The sequence below is a fragment of the Phalangium opilio genome, unplaced genomic scaffold (assembly GCF_054372755.1).
Source record: "Phalangium opilio isolate 3A_F unplaced genomic scaffold, DU_Popi_V2 ptg000329l_1, whole genome shotgun sequence".
In the NCBI taxonomy this organism is placed as follows: Eukaryota; Metazoa; Arthropoda; class Arachnida; order Opiliones; family Phalangiidae; genus Phalangium; species Phalangium opilio.
In genome coordinates, this window is record NW_028324226.1 from 13,167,723 (window position 1) to 13,187,681 (window position 19,959).

The 19,959-nt window shown below is 35.5% G+C and overlaps 1 long non-coding RNA gene across 10 annotated transcripts in view; it reads left to right on the plus strand.

Moving 5' to 3' along the window:
* LOC149611084 (uncharacterized) overlaps positions 1 to 15,307 on the plus strand; it is a 120,293-nt gene extending 104,986 nt beyond the window's left edge. For 3 of the 10 annotated variants that reach the window (XR_016376647.1, XR_016376648.1, XR_016376645.1), the window contains 2 exons: positions 12,550 to 12,658; positions 12,747 to 15,307. This is a non-coding gene — a long non-coding RNA (uncharacterized LOC149611084). Of the gene's footprint in view, positions 1 to 11,831; positions 12,317 to 12,354; positions 12,496 to 12,549; positions 12,659 to 12,746 lie in introns of those variants that run through there. The other 7 variants (XR_016376649.1, XR_016376654.1, XR_016376650.1 and 4 more) reach the window with 7 other exon arrangements.
* The last annotated feature ends 4,652 nt before the right edge of the window (positions 15,308 to 19,959 follow it).

Genomic DNA, 19,959 nt, shown 5'->3' on the forward strand with positions numbered 1-19,959 from the left:
GTCAAAGATTTCAGTCCATAAGCGAACAATCTTTTTGACAAGCTTTCGTGTGCCAACTCAGCGAAACACTGATCCATTTCAGCCCGATCTCCCTTTGTCACGTACGACGTGACGTATATCGCCACTTGTTTCGAGGAATCGGCGACAAACTGCAAATCCATATTGGCTTTCAAAGCCAAAAGTAAAGCCGGATTGTAGTCATTGATAAAAACTTCGTTTTCATTTCTGGGCAAATCGTACAGACGTTTTTGGCTTCGTTTCATTTTACGATGACGCGTAACTGATTCAACAGAGTTCAGAGTCGCGACGTTTGTTACGTTTCGAGGAAAACCGTAGCGACACACTTTCAGCTCCTTATTTCCTCTCTTAACCTTTCGGTAGCAACTGCTGCAACATTTATGTGTTTGAAATTTTTTTATTAGCAGGTAAAGTTCTGGACTTTCAGCAGCTTTTGGGATTGAACACGTGACATACTTTTGCACGTACTCCAAAATAGCTAGTGCCGAAGAGGCAACAATCACTGGAGCTACCTCAGCCCACAACAAGCAATGGTAATGCGCTAAGCCTCGGGATTGGTACTCGACGCGCACAAAATGATGCGCTATCGGACCAAGAACCGGATTTTCTTTACATAGAACAAAGTTTTTTAGGAGCGACTTCACTTTGTTGTGAAAATGCAAACTAACGCTAAGAGGATCTAAATTTAATAGTTCAGCCATCGTCATAGATTCGCTCCCTGGGACGTCAGCATTCACTCGTCGTAGGTGGTCGTGAAGTTCAATGTCATCGTATTCGGCCGGATTAAAAGTTAAAAGCCAAGTAGGTGGGCCATACTCTCTAATCATGGCCAAAACACATTTCAGAACTTTATACCAATAATCCTTGGTTCCTCGAATGTGGCCCATGAAAGTCGCTAAATTACTCTCGAGCTCCGAATCTCGAGATTCAACTTGATTCACGAAATTATTTACCGATACGTTCATGGGTTTTTTCACGCGTAGAACGTAATTCAAACTACTGTTTATGGATTTCATTTCGGCCTCTTGGTAGAAATGGAACATGAACGCATAATCTCGTCGAAACATTGGATTTGCGTTCCATAGACGAGAAAGTCGGTACTCAGTATCCGTTATTTTCCCAAACGGTCTTTCGTCGTGCTTGCCATAACGAGCCATTGGGAACGAGTGCACGAATGACATGTATTCTAGATTTTTGTCCCAATTACTGATAGGCTCGACTTCCAAACGCTTCATTTGGAAAGAAGCCAAAAAATCTTTTGACGGCTGAACATTCACCGGGTGAATTGTATAGTGATCGTACAGCTCATTCACCTGATCTTTCAAAAGTTTTCGCAACAGTGCCTCAGGTTGCGTTAAAATTTTATAGCGGTCGTCTGGGGAAAGATTTGATTCGATCTGACCATCATTGAGATCGATCTGGTGCGATTCCGCTTGCGGATTTGTTACGGCTGTAGAGAGGCCCTTTGCATTGACCTCATTGCAGTTATTTAATAGCGCCAGTGGATCCGTTTTCTCCAATAGTTCATCGGGAGTTAATGAATTTTCATGTTCAATAGTTCCGTTAATCTCTTCGGTACCATAAATATAATCTTCATTGATATGAGTAATATCAATGTCTTTGTACAACGGATTAATTTTTTTCAGCTCAGCGACGGCCTTTTTCAAAGCATCAAGGCGAACAATTTTTTGCCAAACCTTTTTATCACTAGTGGGTAGACCATTAACCAAGACGTGCAATTCGTGGTCTTTAGGTAGTGCTGCTGGTATCATATCCAAATTTTTTTGGACTGGAATTGGCAAGTATATGATTCTACCTTTCAAAGCTTTCACCGCGCCAAACTGCATGTTGGAATTAGTTTTAGTACCTAACCGGACCACAGTGTGAAATGCCTTCACAAGCTGAATTAAGGCCAAACATGTTCAAACTCGTGACTTCTGTCGGAGGGACGTCAACTCCCAAGCCGTTAAGGAAGCATCTAATTGGAATTTTTCCCTTTCGCAACTCTTTAGAACAATAAGGGCATAAAAGCATGTCCATTTCTCTAAAGTCAGGATTTTTCAATAGCAAACCAGCTCTTAAAATGAGAAAAGCGTGGTTGTCAAAAACTGAAGTGCATGCCAGTTTTTCCACGGTCCTCAAATCAGAATTTTTGAATAATCTAGTGCAACAATCGCAAGATGTGTCGTGAAATTCATTCGTATCACGCTCAGCTCTAGCAAATTGTTTATTGTAGAAAGCCAAGATTTCACTCTCATTGAGAGAAGGCCTTATATCGTTCTCCTTGCCTTTTGTCGCCTCGTTTTCCGCATTCGACATTTTCAAGCCACGCGCCTCAACAATTTTTCTCATTTTGGGTATAACTTTTTGAAGAGATTCGAAATCACCATGATCAATCTCATCAGTCAATGTTGATAAAGCGTTAAGCAACGCTCGAACAGAGTAGATTTTACTTAAAATAGTTCTAATCCCGGAGTAATGCGGAGCCAATTCTCTGAAGGCTCTCAAGTAACTTTGGCATTCCTCGCTTTGAGAGCAATAGGAAAAATGACCAAGATACGGCAGAACTTTCACTTGATAATCTGAATCGTCCAATGACAATTTGACAACGGATTTTTGGCAAAACTTATTTTTGTAGGAGCAAACATCAAAATTAGAACTAAAAAGTTCATTTAAGACGCTATCACTGGCCTTTGCCGCCTGGTTAATGAAAGCTATGACTTTTAAAATAGTCCGCTCTCTAACGTTGCAAATGTCACTGCATTCCCAATACGAAGCTTTTTCTTTGGTTTCAATAAACCCAGATTCGTTAACTACGATATTCGCTTTGGGATTTTTGTCCTTTGAAACGTTTTCTACTGCATTGAATAAATTCGTGACAACACCGAAATCATTAACTTGCAAGCAGCGTTCAATGCCTCTGTTCAGTCTTTTCTGGTCAATAAAATTACCAGTTTCATCAACCCATAATTCATTAACTTTTTCGCCGCGACGAGAGCTTTCTCGTAGCACCTTTATTACAAGACCATTTTCGTTGAACCGCAAAATTTTTTCATAGCGCTTTTCGTGGTCCTGGTTTTCTAAAATTCTGCCATCATTCCCCAAAGTGAAATATGTTGTCTCGTGATAAAAAGCTTCTTCGAGACTATTGTGAAGCCTTTTCCTCCAATGACTTTGATAAAATTGTCACTATCTACCAATCCAATTTCTTGCACTTTCTTGGCAAAACTTTTGAAATCTTCAATAAGTAACGAACGTCTTGCCTGGAATGCCGAATATATTTGCCTTTTTAAGTGAAATGTTTTTCCAGATAGCAACTGGCATTGGAGTTTGTGGGATGTGAATTTGGAACTTTGCTTTTTACATGAATTAGCAGAAGTTTTTGTCGTCAGCAAACGTTCCGTAAGTTGCGTGATCAAAAATCGCTTGAAACTTTCGGCAATCATCTTTTTATTTTTTGTTTTAAAAATTCCTTTGTTGAAGGAGGTTTTTTTAACATAATAGTTGGCAGGGTTTGCACCACCTTTTCTTTGTCGCGAAGTGGCACCTATTTTAGGGGCCTGCAAAACCTTTTCATTTTTTGTTGAACTTGTCAATAAAGACTTACAATTGAGTCCATGACTCGGTTTTTTACTCTGAGAGAGCTGTTTTTTTATGTAGTACCTTTTACACCTAACTCGGTTTGATGCAGAGTTTTCCAAAATCTTATTCGCCCTAGCCTGAGCTTGGTCTTTCAACGCAATTCGCTTTAAATATTTTAAGCGATTTTTTTGTTTCTTAGCACGTTGCCAAACCATTTTAGTTCTCTTTCAGACCCAGAAAGGCTTCTTTTAAATCAAGAAAGGACTCCCTCTCTGTTGAACCACGAAAAAGGTTTCTCTGTTAAACCACGAAAAAAGGTTTCTCTGTTGAACCACGAAAAAAGGTTTCTCATATAAAACACAAATTCAAACAAAACACAGCCAATGAATAAGAAAAAATTCTTTACCTTTAAAAAGACGCTAAGAAACAGCTTAGTCCGCTTCTAGAAAAGCGTCAAACCCAAGCCAACTGAAACGCTGCTTAGCAAATTCCACAACTGAAAAAAATTAAAACTTAAACTCTTGAAAATGTAATCAGGCTTACCTATAACCTTTCACGAGTAAAGTGAATGTCTTTGTCTTACCCGTCTGAACTAGCAGAACGTGATCGGACGAACTTCATATCTAGTTCAGTTTAGTTCACATGTAGATCAAAAATTAATTTCTTGCAGTCATTGAGCCTATTTAGGCAACTCGATCAATCGCTCAACGACGAAACCTGCTCCTGTAAGTTCGATGGAAAGTTTTAGCTGGAACTTCTCCAAGCTAGTATTTATACTTTATGCCAGGTCTAAGGAACATTTTACGTATGCCATGTTACAAATTTACAATGGTTTTTTCTATGGAGTAATTATCTAGGATTGAAAACGAAAGTAAATTTCAAATTGCATTAAATACATGTAATTTAATACTGCATAGGAGCATGTGGAAAACGGTATTATTTTCCAATCCGAAATTTCTATCATTTTTGTATTAAATCCCCTATATCATGTATAGCGTACATATGTATCTTCACAAAGTTTCGGAGCTGTAGACCTTTTCTTTGGTCCTAGCTCGACATAATAAACGGAGCAAAAAAAAAAAAAAAAAAAAAAATTCCAAACCATCTTCGGTGAATCGTCTGCTTCGTGTTATGCTCTTAGTTTGTACTTAGTCATAAACACTGCATTAATGGTTTATTCGGACTGATTTTTTTTCAACATCCATAGTTTGAAGTAAAAAAATGTCATTACTACCCGTTTTGAGTCTGTAAAAATCAAGGACCGTGGCGGCAATGCTTAAACATCCATGACTCACATCAGTGTTGATCAAAAACGTTTAACACGCATTTTTACATTTGCGTTGAATTAACAACGTTAAACCACTTCGGAAATTGTGATAGATACAGAGTGTTACATTTTTGCTATTTTTGACGTTGGCGTGTGCTTATCCGTCAAAATTGTTGTGAATAGTGTCAGTATTCCATTCTAGCCAAAGTAGGGGGACAAGATCTTTCATTAACATTGTTATAAAATGATCAATTCTTTAATGTTGAGTTTTAGTTCTTTAATACTTTTATAATGTAATAATACAGAGTAACATTGTTGAGCTACCTGCTTGTTAGGAGCGCGTTGTTAACAAAAGCACTTAAATTACTTGTCCAAAAGCACTTAAATTACTTGTCCAAAAGCACTTAAATTAATTCAAGACCGGGGGGAGGGGGGTTACTTGTTAATGGGATCAGTGACGAAAAAAAGTAAACAATTATTGGAGATTTCCGATACAGCCTTGAAAATAGTGACCCCAGACATCTGAAATAAGGGTGAGGCTATTGCCACACATTTTGTGTGAGCGTCGCAATAGCACGGTGACTATTGCAACACAATTGTGTCAATAGTCACCATGCTATTGCCACGCTCACACAAAATGTGTAAGGGAGTGTGTGCGTGCCAATAGGCAAAGGACTATTGCCACACCCACACAAAATAATTAAGGGAGTGTGTCAATCCTAACAGTGCTATACTATTGCCACACAAATTACAAGCGCGGAGACTATTAACACACACATTTGTACCTATGACAAGTTAATTAAATTTTTTCATTTAGATAAAGGTTAACGGGTTCTACTATCCAGTATAATTATTTCAGATGTCTGGGGTCACTATTTTCAAGGCTGTATCGGAAATCTCCAATAATTGTTTACTTTTTTTCGTCACTGATCCCATTAACAAGTAACCCCCCTCCCCCCGGTCTTGAATTAATTTAAGTGCTTTTGGACAAGTAATTTAAGTGCTTTTGTTAACAACGCGCTCCTAACAAGCAGGTAGCTCAACAATGTTACTCTGTATTATTACATTATAAAAGTATTAAAGAACTAAAACTCAACATTAAAGAATTGATCATTTTATAACAATGTTAATGAAAGATCTTGTCCCCCTACTTTGGCTAGAATGGAATACTGACACTATTCACAACAATTTTGACGGATAAGCACACGCCAACGTCAAAAATAGCAAACATGTAACACTCTGTATCTATCACAATTTCCGAAGTGGTTTAACGTTGTTAATTCAACGCAAATGTAAAAATGCGTGTTAAACGTTTTTGATCAACACTGATGTGAGTCATGGATGTTTAAGCATTGCCGCCACGGTCCTTGATTTTTACAGACTCAAAACGGGTAGTAATGACATTTTTTTACTTCAAACTATGGATGTTGAAAAAAAATCAGTCCGAATAAACCATTAATGCAGTGTTTATGACTAAGTACAAACTAAGAGCATAACACGAAGCAGACGATTCACCGAAGATGGTTTGGAATTTTTTTCTTTTTTTTTTTTGCTCCGTTTATTATGTCGAGCTAGGACCAAAGAAAAGGTCTACAGCTCCGAAACTTTGTGAAGATACATATGTACGCTATACATGATATAGGGGATTTAATACAAAAATAATAGAAATTTCGGATTGGAAAATAATACCGTTTTCCACATGCTCCTATGCAGTATTAAATTACATGTATTTAATGCAATTTGAAATTTACTTTCGTTTTCAATCCTAGATAATTACTCCATAGAAAAAACCATTGTAAATTTGTAACATGGCATACGTAAAATGTTCCTTAGACCTGGCATAAAGTATAAATACTAGCTTGGAGAAGTTCCAGCTAAAACTTTCCATCGAGCTTACAGGAGCAGGTTTCGTCGTTGAGCGATTGATCGAGTTGCCTAAATAGGCTCAATGACTGCAAGAAATTAATTTTTGATCTACATGTGAACTAAACTGAACTAGATATGAAGTTCGTCCGATCACGTTCTGCTAGTTCAGACGGGTAAGACAAAGACATTCACTTTACTCGTGAAAGGTTATAGGTAAGCCTGATTACATTTTCAAGAGTTTAAGTTTTAATTTTTTTCAGTTGTGGAATTTGCTAAGCAGCGTTTCAGTTGGCTTGGGTTTGACGCTTTTCTAGAAGCGGACTAAGCTGTTTCTTAGCGTCTTTTTAAAGGTAAAGAATTTTTTCTTATTCATTGGCTGTGTTTTGTTTGAATTTGTGTTTTATATGAGAAACCTTTTTTCGTGGTTCAACAGAGAAACCTTTTTTCGTGGTTTAACAGAGAAACCTTTTTTCGTGGTTCAACAGAGAGGGAGTCCTTTCTTGATTTAAAAGAAGCCTTTCTGGGTCTGAAAGAGAACTAAAATGGTTTGGCAACGTGCTAAGAAATAAAAAAATCGCTTAAAATATTTAAAGCGAATTGCGTTGAAAGACCAAGCTCAGGCTAGGGCGAATAAGATTTTGGAAAACTCTGCATCAAACCGATTTGGGTGTAAAAGGTACTACATAAAAAAAACAGCTCTCTCAGAGTAAAAAACCGAGTCATGGACTCAATTGTAAGTCTTTATTGACAAGTTCAACAAAAAATGAAAAGGTTTTGCAGGCCCCTAAAATAGGTGCCACTTCGCGACAAAGAAAAGGTGGTGCAAACCCTGCCAACTATTATGTTAAAAAAACCTCCTTCAACAAAGGAATTTTTAAAACAAAAAATAAAAAGATGATTGCCGAAAGTTTCAAGCGATTTTTGATCACGCAACTTACGGAACGTTTGCTGACGACAAAAACTTCTGCTAATTCATGTAAAAAGCAAAGTTCCAAATTCACATCCCACAAACTCCAATGCCAGTTGCTATCTGGAAAAACATTTCACTTAAAAAGGCAAATATATTCGGCATTCCAGGCAAGACGTTCGTTACTTATTGAAGATTTCAAAAGTTTTGCCAAGAAAGTGCAAGAAATTGGATTGGTAGATAGTGACAATTTTATCAAAGTCATTGGAGGAAAAAGGCTTCACAATAGTCTCGAAGAAGCTTTTTATCACGAGACAACATATTTCACTTTGGGGAATGATGGCAGAATTTTAGAAAACCAGGACCACGAAAAGCGCTATGAAAAAATTTTGCGGTTCAACGAAAATGGTCTTGTAATAAAGGTGCTACGAGAAAGCTCTCGTCGCGGCGAAAAAGTTAATGAATTATGGGTTGATGAAACTGGTAATTTTATTGACCAGAAAAGACTGAACAGAGGCATTGAACGCTGCTTCCAGGTTATGATTTCGGTGTTGTCAGGAATTTATTCAATGCAGTAGAAAACGTTTCAAAGGACAAAAATCCCAAAGCGAATATCGTAGTTAACGAATCTGGGTTTATTGAAACCAAAGAAAAAGCTTCGTATTGGGAATGCAGTGACATTTGCAACGTTAGAGAGCGGACTATTTTAAAAGTCATAGCTTTCATTAACCAGGCGGCAAAGGCCAGTGATAGCGTCTTAAATGAACTTTTTAGTTCTAATTTTGATGTTTGCTCCTACAAAAATAAGTTTTGCCAAAAATCCGTTGTCAAATTGTCATTGGACGATTCAGATTATCAAGTGAAAGTTCTGCCGTATCTTGGTCATTTTTCCTATTGCTCTCAAAGCGAGGAATGCCAAAGTTACTTGAGAGCCTTCAGAGAATTGGCTCCGCATTACTCCGGGATTAGAACTATTTTAAGTAAAATCTACTCTGTTCGAGCGTTGCTTAAGGCTTTATCAACATTGACTAATGAGATTGATCATGGTGATTTCGAATCTCTTCAAAAAGTTATACCCAAAATGAGAAAAATTGTTGAGGCGCGTGGCAAAATTTTTTCATAGCGCTTTTCGTGGTCCTGGTTTTCTAAAATTCTGCCATCATTCCCCAAAGTGAAATATGTTGTCTCGTGATAAAAAGCTTCTTCGAGACTATTGTGAAGCCTTTTTCCTCCAATGACTTTGATAAAATTGTCACTATCTACCAATCCAATTTCTTGCACTTTCTTGGCAAAACTTTTGAAATCTTCAATAAGTAACGAACGTCTTGCCTGGAATGCCGAATATATTTGCCTTTTTAAGTGAAATGTTTTTCCAGATAGCAACTGGCATTGGAGTTTGTGGGATGTGAATTTGGAACTTTGCTTTTTACATGAATTAGCAGAAGTTTTTGTCGTCAGCAAACGTTCCGTAAGTTGCGTGATCAAAAATCGCTTGAAACTTTCGGCAATCATCTTTTTATTTTTTGTTTTAAAAATTCCTTTGTTGAAGGAGGTTTTTTTAACATAATAGTTGGCAGGGTTTGCACCACCTTTTCTTTGTCGCGAAGTGGCACCTATTTTAGGGGCCTGCAAAACCTTTTCATTTTTTGTTGAACTTGTCAATAAAGACTTACAATTGAGTCCATGACTCGGTTTTTTACTCTGAGAGAGCTGTTTTTTTTATGTAGTACCTTTTACACCTAACTCGGTTTGATGCAGAGTTTTCCAAAATCTTATTCGCCCTAGCCTGAGCTTGGTCTTTCAACGCAATTCGCTTTAAATATTTTAAGCGATTTTTTTGTTTCTTAGCACGTTGCCAAACCATTTTAGTTCTCTTTCAGACCCAGAAAGGCTTCTTTTAAATCAAGAAAGGACTCCCTCTCTGTTGAACCACGAAAAAAGGTTTCTCTGTTAAACCACGAAAAAAGGTTTCTCTGTTGAACCACGAAAAAAGGTTTCTCATATAAAACACAAATTCAAACAAAACACAGCCAATGAATAAGAAAAAATTCTTTACCTTTAAAAAGACGCTAAGAAACAGCTTAGTCCGCTTCTAGAAAAGCGTCAAACCCAAGCCAACTGAAACGCTGCTTAGCAAATTCCACAACTGAAAAAAATTAAAACTTAAACTCTTGAAAATGTAATCAGGCTTACCTATAACCTTTCACGAGTAAAGTGAATGTCTTTGTCTTACCCGTCTGAACTAGCAGAACGTGATCGGACGAACTTCATATCTAGTTCAGTTTAGTTCACATGTAGATCAAAAATTAATTTCTTGCAGTCATTGAGCCTATTTAGGCAACTCGATCAATCGCTCAACGACGAAACCTGCTCCTGTAAGCTCGATGGAAAGTTTTAGCTGGAACTTCTCCAAGCTAGTATTTATACTTTATGCCAGGTCTAAGGAACATTTTACGTATGCCATGTTACAAATTTACAATGGTTTTTTCTATGGAGTAATTATCTAGGATTGAAAACGAAAGTAAATTTCAAATTGCATTAAATACATGTAATTTAATACTGCATAGGAGCATGTGGAAAACGGTATTATTTTCCAATCCGAAATTTCTATTATTTTTGTATTAAATCCCCTATATCATGTATAGCGTACATATGTATCTTCACAAAGTTTCGGAGCTGTAGACCTTTTCTTTGGTCCTAGCTCGACATAATAAACGGAGCAAAAAAAAAAAAAGAAAAAAATTCCAAACCATCTTCGGTGAATCGTCTGCTTCGTGTTATGCTCTTAGTTTGTACTTAGTCATAAACACTGCATTAATGGTTTATTCGGACTGATTTTTTTTCAACATCCATAGTTTGAAGTAAAAAAATGTCATTACTACCCGTTTTGAGTCTGTAAAAATCAAGGACCGTGGCGGCAATGCTTAAACATCCATGACTCACATCAGTGTTGATCAAAAACGTTTAACACGCATTTTTACATTTGCGTTGAATTAACAACGTTAAACCACTTCGGAAATTGTGATAGATACAGAGTGTTACATTTTTGCTATTTTTGACGTTGGCGTGTGCTTATCCGTCAAAATTGTTGTGAATAGTGTCAGTATTCCATTCTAGCCAAAGTAGGGGGACAAGATCTTTCATTAACATTGTTATAAAATGATCAATTCTTTAATGTTGAGTTTTAGTTCTTTAATACTTTTATAATGTAATAATACAGAGTAACATTGTTGAGCTACCTGCTTGTTAGGAGCGCGTTGTTAACAAAAGCACTTAAATTACTTGTCCAAAAGCACTTAAATTAATTCAAGACCGGGGGGAGGGGGGTTCCTTGTTAATGGGATCAGTGACGAAAAAAAGTAAACAATTATTGGAGATTTCCGATACAGCCTTGAAAATAGTGACCCCAGACATCTGAAATAATTATACTGGATAGTAGAACCCGTTAACCTTTATCTAAATGAAAAAATTTAATTAACTTGTCATAGGTACAAATGTGTGTGTTAATAGTCTCCGCGCTTGTAATTTGTGTGGCAATAGTATAGCACTGTTAGGATTGACACACTCCCTTAATTATTTTGTGTGGGTGTGGCAATAGTCCTTTGCCTATTGGCACGCACACACTCCCTTACACATTTTGTGTGAGCGTGGCAATAGCATGGTGACTATTGACACAATTGTGTTGCAAAAGTCACCGTGCTATTGCGACGCTCACACAAAATGTGTGGCAATAGCCTCACCCATAAATGAATTATTTCTATGTATTGCAATAGTTCTTTTATTTAAAATATATAAATAAAATAATTTAAAACGAAAAAAAAAATTTTACAAAAATTATAATAACGAAAAAAAATTAATATTTGAAAAAAAAAATTATTCTTTGTTGATTTCGACACTGCAGTAAAATTAATATATATCATTAAATATTGGTATAGTCTAAAGCAAAATTATCAAACATGCACACGTTTTAAAATTAAGAAGACTAACTTGTTAAAGGGAGTATGAACTGGTCATAGAACCATTTTTTTATAAAATTAATATTTTTAAAATACCATCAAAATCTTTGATAAAATTTACACCTAATTCTACTGTCAATTTATTTTTTATTATTTTTAAAAGTTTCGAAAGTCGATTCTTTAAGTTTAAGAATTAATTTTTGGTTGTCTGACCATTTTATTTTCCCTTTTAAAGATATAAAATTCTACAGGGCCGGTAGGCCCTTGTAGATATGACTTGATACTCTTTTGTAACGTTAAAGCAAAATTCACATGCTTTTACCATTTTTCCTATGGAGATTAACATGGGGTTTTTCGTGATATTTAGCCACCTCTAACTGAAAAACTAGAGCGAAGTTACTTTTCGGAATACTCTTAATTTAACAATTATGTATTCAAGGTGTGCTATCGGCTAGTTTAATTTAAATCAATTAACTCTAAGTATGTTAATTTTAGTTAATTCTGAAAGTACGTCAAAATTACTTTTGAGTCAGACTATCTAGCAGTAGACGCTGACAGATTACTTTACTATTTCATCCGAGCTTGAGCACCTTTATATGTATTTTCTAATTAACTGTAGCACTCTTAATAAGAAATAGGTCGTTATCAGGTCGAATTTTCGTCTAGAAAAGTAATTCAGGTAAATAATTACAGTTAACAGAGGTTTTTATATCATTTAAAGTAAGTTTTTGAACGTTCTTTACGGCCAAGGCTTAAGTTGTATTTTAGTTTGTCTATGTAATATAGTATTTATATAGTCTTTCCCCTTTCAAGATAAAAAAAGCTCATTTCCAGCTCTGTATTCCAAAAATACGCAGTCTGCTTCGTTTCCTGCTACAAACAAATATATGAGGACTGAGGTATACAGGGTTTCATTATTTGTTAATCTCACCAAAATGCTACTAATTGTGAAGGTGTGTGATATATTTCCTTAAACTAAACCAATGTAGAGGAATTTCCATGTTTACATCAGCACAGATTCTCTCAACGTAACCACGTTGGAAACGGAGAGTTACGTATGAGGTATACTGGGTTTCATTATTTGTTAATGGTTTAGAAATCAACGGTAGTGTTTTCACCCTGTGAAGAATTCAACTTCAAAATATTACAGGAAAGATCACAAAATGTTCAATGTGTTTTCCTACGGCAGTTAAAAGAGTGGTGTATAGGTTACTGGTTAGCGCAGTTCACTCAACATTCTCATTTGAGGACAGGTATACGCGGTTTCATTATTTGTTAATCTCACTAAAATGCTACTAATTGTGAAGGTGTGTGATATAATTCCTTAAAACTAAACCAATGTAGAGGACCAGATTATTCGTTAAAACAATTTTGGTCCTATTGAATCAGTTATACTGTGATGTTACGTTATCATTTTATAAACTATTTGTTACCAACAGTGGATTGTTTAATTCATAAGTAACAGTGGTGCTGGTTAATCCAGGAGGACAGTGTCGTTATATAATTTAATTAGTCAAATAATTTTCATGTTTACATCACAGATTCTCTCAACGTAACCACGTTAGAAACGGAGGGTTACGTTGTTTGCTATTTCCACAGTCCACGTTGCCGTTTGTTTATTGGTTTAAATTGCTATGAATTGTATAGGTATTTGATTTAATTACTGGTATTCAAGCTAAACTATAGAATAACATCATTCATTAACATATTGTATAGATAATCTTTACCACAAACCTAGCACAGGATATGATAAAAATTTAACGCAATGTGTTGGAAATAATAAAAAACTCCTCTAAACATTAGAGTTAAGGTGAATTATTTATTAAAAGTCATTTTATAAGCTTAATGAGCACTGACGACAAGTTAATTTCAACGTAATTAAGTGTAATTAACGTGAAATTAAACCCCGAATGTACATTTTTTTTTGGATGAAAACTCAGATAACTCTTAAATGATGTCCTTGATTAAGATTGTATCTAACCAAGCCGTTGGTAAAGCCCCATGTTTTCTCTTTCACACTTAAGCTAGTTTAAATTATCTCGAAAGCACCTTAATAGGCGCGAAATTCAAAAGTTTAGGGTAAAATAAGAATCGAAAACTCCACTAAAAATTGCAATTAAGGTGAAGTATACATTTAAACTCATTTTATAGCCTAAATGTACACTGCCAAAACACAATCCTACGTTAATTTTAACTCAATTAAATATAATTAACGTGAAATTAAACCAAAATATACATTTTTGGATAAAAGCTCAAATAACTTTTAAATAAACTGTTTAAACTACCCAAAAGTTTAGGGTACCATAATGATGAATATATGGCAAAAATATTAAACTGCACTAAACATTGCAAATAGGGTAAAAAATTCAAATAAATTTTAAGCTTAATCCACTCTCACGAACCACGCTCAAATTAAGATTAAAACATCACAAGTTTTTCGTACAGCCACAGTAGTTTCCTATTTCACTTTCAAATTAATCTAAATGATCATTAAAATACATCAAAAGCGCATACATTAAAATTTTAGGGTAATTGCAATTTAAGTTAATATTTTATTGAAACTTTTATTATAAAATAAATCCACACAAGATAAACAAGATAAGCCGTTAAATTAAACTCAATCAAGTATAATTAACCTAAGAAAAACATTAACATGTACAAAAATGGGCCAAGCCTCGCTTCGTGCCCTCTCCGCCCTAAAAAGTTCTGAGATCCCATGTAGAGCCAAGTCTGCCTTTTGTTCTCATTCAATCGCCAATTGAACAATTATGTTATAAATTAAGTCCTTTTCCTAATTAATAACCAATCTTCTTTGACTCTATCATTATTATACATCTTTGTTCGTATCAAAAATATCGTGACTTGGCAATCGCAAGTAAGTAATATTAAAAGGAAGTCGAAGGGATATTCACTAAATCGTTTATGGTCGAGGGGATATGTACAAGTTTATAAGATGAGTCATGCACAACCCTATGTACAAATTATATGGTGAGTTATGCATAACCCTATTTACAAGTTTATAAGGCGAGTTATGCATAACCTTATGTACACCTGCGCTTGCCAAGTCACGATATTTTTGATACGAACAAAGATGTATAATAATGATAGAGTCAAAGAATATTGGTTATTAATTAGGAAAAGTACTTAATTTATAACATAATTGTTCAATTGGCGATTGAATGAGACCAAAAGGCAGACTTGGCTCTACATGGGATTTCAGAACTTTTACGGCGGAGAGGGCACGAAGCGAGGCTTGGCCCATTTTTGTACATGTTAATGTTTTTCTTAGGATCTCACTTCTTTTTGTAGACCCTCTCGTTATACTTCGGTAGTTATATTAAAACAAGACCCTCTCGTGGTACTTCGTTTGCCAATATAATCGCTAACGTTTGTCCATATTTACGCTGAATTACCCCTTTCGACCCGCAGAGAATATGCAATAAAGATTGTACGCGATATCCTAATAAAAGAATGTAGCATCAGTTACGACACATTTCTATTAAACTACTACTCCTATTAGCTTTAATATATATTTAACTTTCGGTTAACTTTGGACCATTACGTCCTTTCATCAAGAACACACTATTTCTGTTGAAAAGACGGCAGCGCCATCTAGTTTTAAAATAAAGAACTAAAGAACAATTTTATAAAAAATTCGGGATGTTTTAATTTTTCTGTGCTTTATAAAATAAATGAAAACTAAATCCTGAATTTTAAGTTTCTATCTCCTCTAGAAGTACCTTAGAATTTTGATGATCGGTGAGTGAGTGAGTGAGTGACAAAATAAGGTAAATTTCACCTGCGATATTTCGAAAAGCATATAGGGTAGGAACTGGAAATTTGGAAACAATAGCTAGGATTGACAGTCCTCGCGGCAAGCAAAATTTCAGACTTTCACCTATACCCATCACGAAGTTACAGTGGGCTTAAAAGTGCCACGAGTTGCTTCGAGAAAAGGATGTCAGTGCTCGACTTGGCTCCCAGAATGTGAAAGATTCGTGTTTTGGGTAAATTCATGGATACCTTATAATTAAACTAACAAATCTTTCACCCAGCCTCCATTTTCCTGTTTAATTCTTACGATTAATTAAATTGTCATTTAAAAGCTTTTTTCCCCATTTTGAAAAGAGAGCCATTGAAAAGGCGTGATATTTAAAAGTTTTGGGGCAAAGTAGTGATTGTTCTGCAAGAGTCAAACAGTCACTCCTCTAAAGTTTGCAGAATTTCTTGTTCAAACTCGTATAATAAACTGAAATAACACTAGTAAAAGAAGATAAGCCGTTAATTTCAACTTAATGATCATATTTAATTAAAATTAATCGAAAACAACAGGTTTTTTTGGGTAACTATAGATAACCCTTAACTGAAATAACAAAATAAGATTAAACTACGCCAGTTGTTCTTTCAGCCTAAATGTTTTCCTATTTAACACTAAAATTAATTACATTATCACTATAATGCATTAATAGGCTCCAAACACAAAATTTTAGGGTAACGAATGTGTCAAAATGAAACTTTTCCATTTAAATTTTAATATATCATTAGCATAGTTCGCCAAATCACCAGCAACAATTTAATCTGGCAACATTCAATGTAATAATGTTGCCAATAAAACAAGGGCGTCTAGCCCATAACTAAGCCATATCACTAGCCATCTCTCGCTATCCCTAATTCAATAAATTTTCTTCTACTGAAATACCACCTAGCATACCAGTCAAGTGGGGGGAGCAACAGAAAATTTTAAAGCACAGTCTTACGATAAGTCTTGGAATTTGGGCCTCAAATTACAACCTCTAATCGAATCCGTTTGGTACACATCAACGTCAACGTAAATGTTCAATGTGATTACCATTGTGGTGCAGGCACTCTTCATCTGTCCATGTCTTTCAATTACTTTACAAGCAACGAACTCATGACGCAGGAAGTCCAAGTAAATGCCTTCAGAGATTTTCTTATCAAGAAAAAGGGTCCGATAATTTGGTTTCCAAGAATGCCCTCCCAAAAATGCACGTTATGAAGGTTTAAGGTACCATCCTTAAATAGCCTCGTCAGAGAACAGTACCTTTCTAAAAATAATGGATCGGCTTCAATTAGTTCACGCAAAGGTTTTGCCGTTTTGGGTAATCCTCGTAAACATCATGTTCAATTTTCCCTGGTTTGAATACACTGGCATTTTGCTAAAAGACGAGACTAACTAATTAAATTCGGTCCTAACTGCTACGTAACGACGATTAGTTTTCACTACGGCCTTTTTTCTCGGTTCCTCAGACAACTCGGACCTTCTGCTTCAAAGTCATTCCCAAAGAAACCTTTATGTTTTCTTTATTTTGTTCATAGTTTAAGGTTAGGGGGCCGACCTTTATTACAATGGTTTCTTTTTTCGGTATTTGTGCCTTTTTAACAGGCGTATTGTTAAAATTGTAACACTACAGAAATTGTATTTCAAATGGGACCGGCAATACCGCAACGCTGAGCCGAAAAACTGGATGGTAATTGTTTGGACCTATAGGGTCAGGACATTGGAGGACCAAACATACCGTGGTGTCACGTGTCGAATGTTAAAGCGACCTTCACCACTATCACAGGCGTGCGCACGGGTCGGGCAGGGTGGGCCCTGGCCCGACATGAAATGTTTCAAGGGGGCGCAAAAGCCGGAAAAATAAGGACGCAAAATTTGGGTATTAGTTCTGCAGACTGCAGGAACATCAGCGAAACGCCGAAAGGGAACGGAAATGTGAATAACAGAGCCACTATGAGAAATGCGATGGTCAGACGGGGGACGGGAAAATTTTGTGTTCTCTCGTATAGTCTCGGGTGTTAACCCTTACAAAAATCTTCTTTAGAACTCTTTAGAAAATTCCTTGGGAAATTTCTTTAGAAATCCTTAAGGAGTTCTTAGGGAAATTGGGGAATATTGGTTTCTTTTTCTTTGGAAAATGCTTTGGAAATAACTTTGGAATTTTCTTGGGAAATAACTTTGGAATTTTCTTGGGAAATATCTTTGGAATTATCTTTGGAATTTTCTTGGGAATTATCTTTGGAATTTCCTTGGGAAATAACTTTGGAATTTCCTTGGGAAATAACGTTTGAATTTTCTTGGGGAATATCTTTGGAATTTTCTCGGGAAATATAGGGAAGATTATGGGGTAAATTAATCTAGCCCTCTAGAAACGAGGATAGTTCTCACATGCAGAACCATATCCCAATGCAGGGAGTGCAGTTCTAATATGCTGAACAACACTTCTTATAGCACGGGCAGTTCCCGCATGCAGTGCGAAACTGCTTATAAAGTCAGACATATAATCGACTTAAAAACATCCGTAAACGGCAGAAAGTTTTAATCTTGTGCAATTGTATGGGTTACTAAGGGGGTTTTGGAGGCTTCAATGGCCAAGCAGTAGATACAGATGTAGTTGTTAAGTTTAATAATGTATTTTCACTGAGAGTTTTTTGAGTACCAGAAACGCGTTTAACCTAATTTTATCTACAATATTTTTTAAAAAATATTTATTTGGGACTCTAATTACGCTCGAAATAAAGATAAAACATGTCACAAAAGAATTAATTTAAGGTTAATTTTACTTTTCAAAAGCGAAAGTTTCGACTGCCAGCTTATACTCCCTGCATGTAAATCTAAACAACACGATTTTAATTACGTGTATTTTACTTTTAATTTAATTTATCCTTTGCATAAACACCTCACGAATTATTAAAGGAAAAAAAAACGAAAATAGGTAAATATGATAAACCATTTCAGCAATTGCTGAGCCTTAGCTACGGGACAAGCCTTTGTGAAACGTTTTTAATTATTTAGCTATCAAGTCAATGCCTATGCAGGAAAACTTAAGCAAAACAATTTTGGGTAAAATATTTTGAGATAATTATATGTAAAGCATAATTGCTAATATATCTGCTGGTCCTTTGAAATTCATCTCTAGAATTCTAAACGAATTTCATTGGAAAATTAACCCCTGACCTTCTTTGGAAATTTATCTCAAGATTTCCTTAAGAATTTCGTTGGAAAATATTCCATAGACGTTTTTTGGAAATTTATCTCAATAATTCCTATCGAATTTCTTTGGGAAATTAACCCTAGACTTTCTTTGGAAATTTATCTCAAGAATTCTTTAAGAATTTCGTTGAAAAATATTCCACATACGTTCTTTGGAAATTGATCTCAAGTATTCTTGAAGAATTTCGTTGGCAAATATTCCCTAGATGTTCTTTGGAGATTGATCTCAAGAGTTTCTAAAGAATTTCTTTGGAAAACAAACCCAAGACCTTCTTTGGAAATTAATCTCTAGAATTCCTAAAGAGTTTCTTTGGAAAATAAACCTTATACATTCTTTGAAAATTTACCTCTAGAATTCCTAAGGAATTTCTTTGGAAAATATTCGTTAAACCTTCTTTGGAAATTAATCTCTAGAATTCCTAAAGAGTTTCTTTGGAAAATAAACCTTATACATTCTTTGGAAATTTACCTCTAGAATTCCTAAAGAATTTCTTTGGAAAATATTCGTTAAACCTTCTTTGGAAATTTACCTCTAGAATTCCTAAAGAGTTTCTTTGGAAAATATTCGTTAAACCTTCTTTGGAAATTAATCTCTAGAATTCCTAAAGAGTTTCTTTGGAAAATAAACCTTATACATTCTTTGGAAATTTACCTCTAGAATTCCTAAAGAATTTCTTTGGAAAATATTCGTTATACCTTCTTTGGAAATTAATCTTTAGAATTCCTAATGAGTTTCTTTGGAAAATAAACCTTATACCTTCTTTGGAAATTTATCTCTAGAATTCCAAAAGAATTTCTTTGGAAAATAATCGCAAGACATTCTTTGGACATTTGTCTCAAGACTTCTTTAGGAAATTCCAAAGAAAGTCTTTGGGAATTGTTCCTTTAGGAAATGATCCCAAGGGCTCCATAGGGTTCCAAAGAATGGCCTTTGGAATTCTTAAGAACATTTTTGTTAGGGGGTAGGGGCGCAAAATTAACTAGGCGGCCCGACCTTACTGAAAACCCTGCGCACGCCTGTGACCACTATACATACTATGACCTGCTGCTCAAGCTGACAATCTTTGAAAACTCAACTTTGAGGAACTTCCGGTCTTTTTAGATATAAAGGGGCTTTCAGTGTCGCTAAGTAGTAGAATTACAGTAGTTGGTCTCGTTTCCTAGCAAAATGCCAACTTATTCTAACCAGGAAAAATTGGGCAGCAAGTTTATTTTGGGTGAAGGTCGCGGTAACATTCAACCATAGAGAATTTTACACATGTGTAAAATTCTCTCTGGTTCAACTAAAGGTAGTGCTTTATGCCGAACGGTCTCCACACCGACATTTGGGTGCGAGGACTTTCGTCATTTC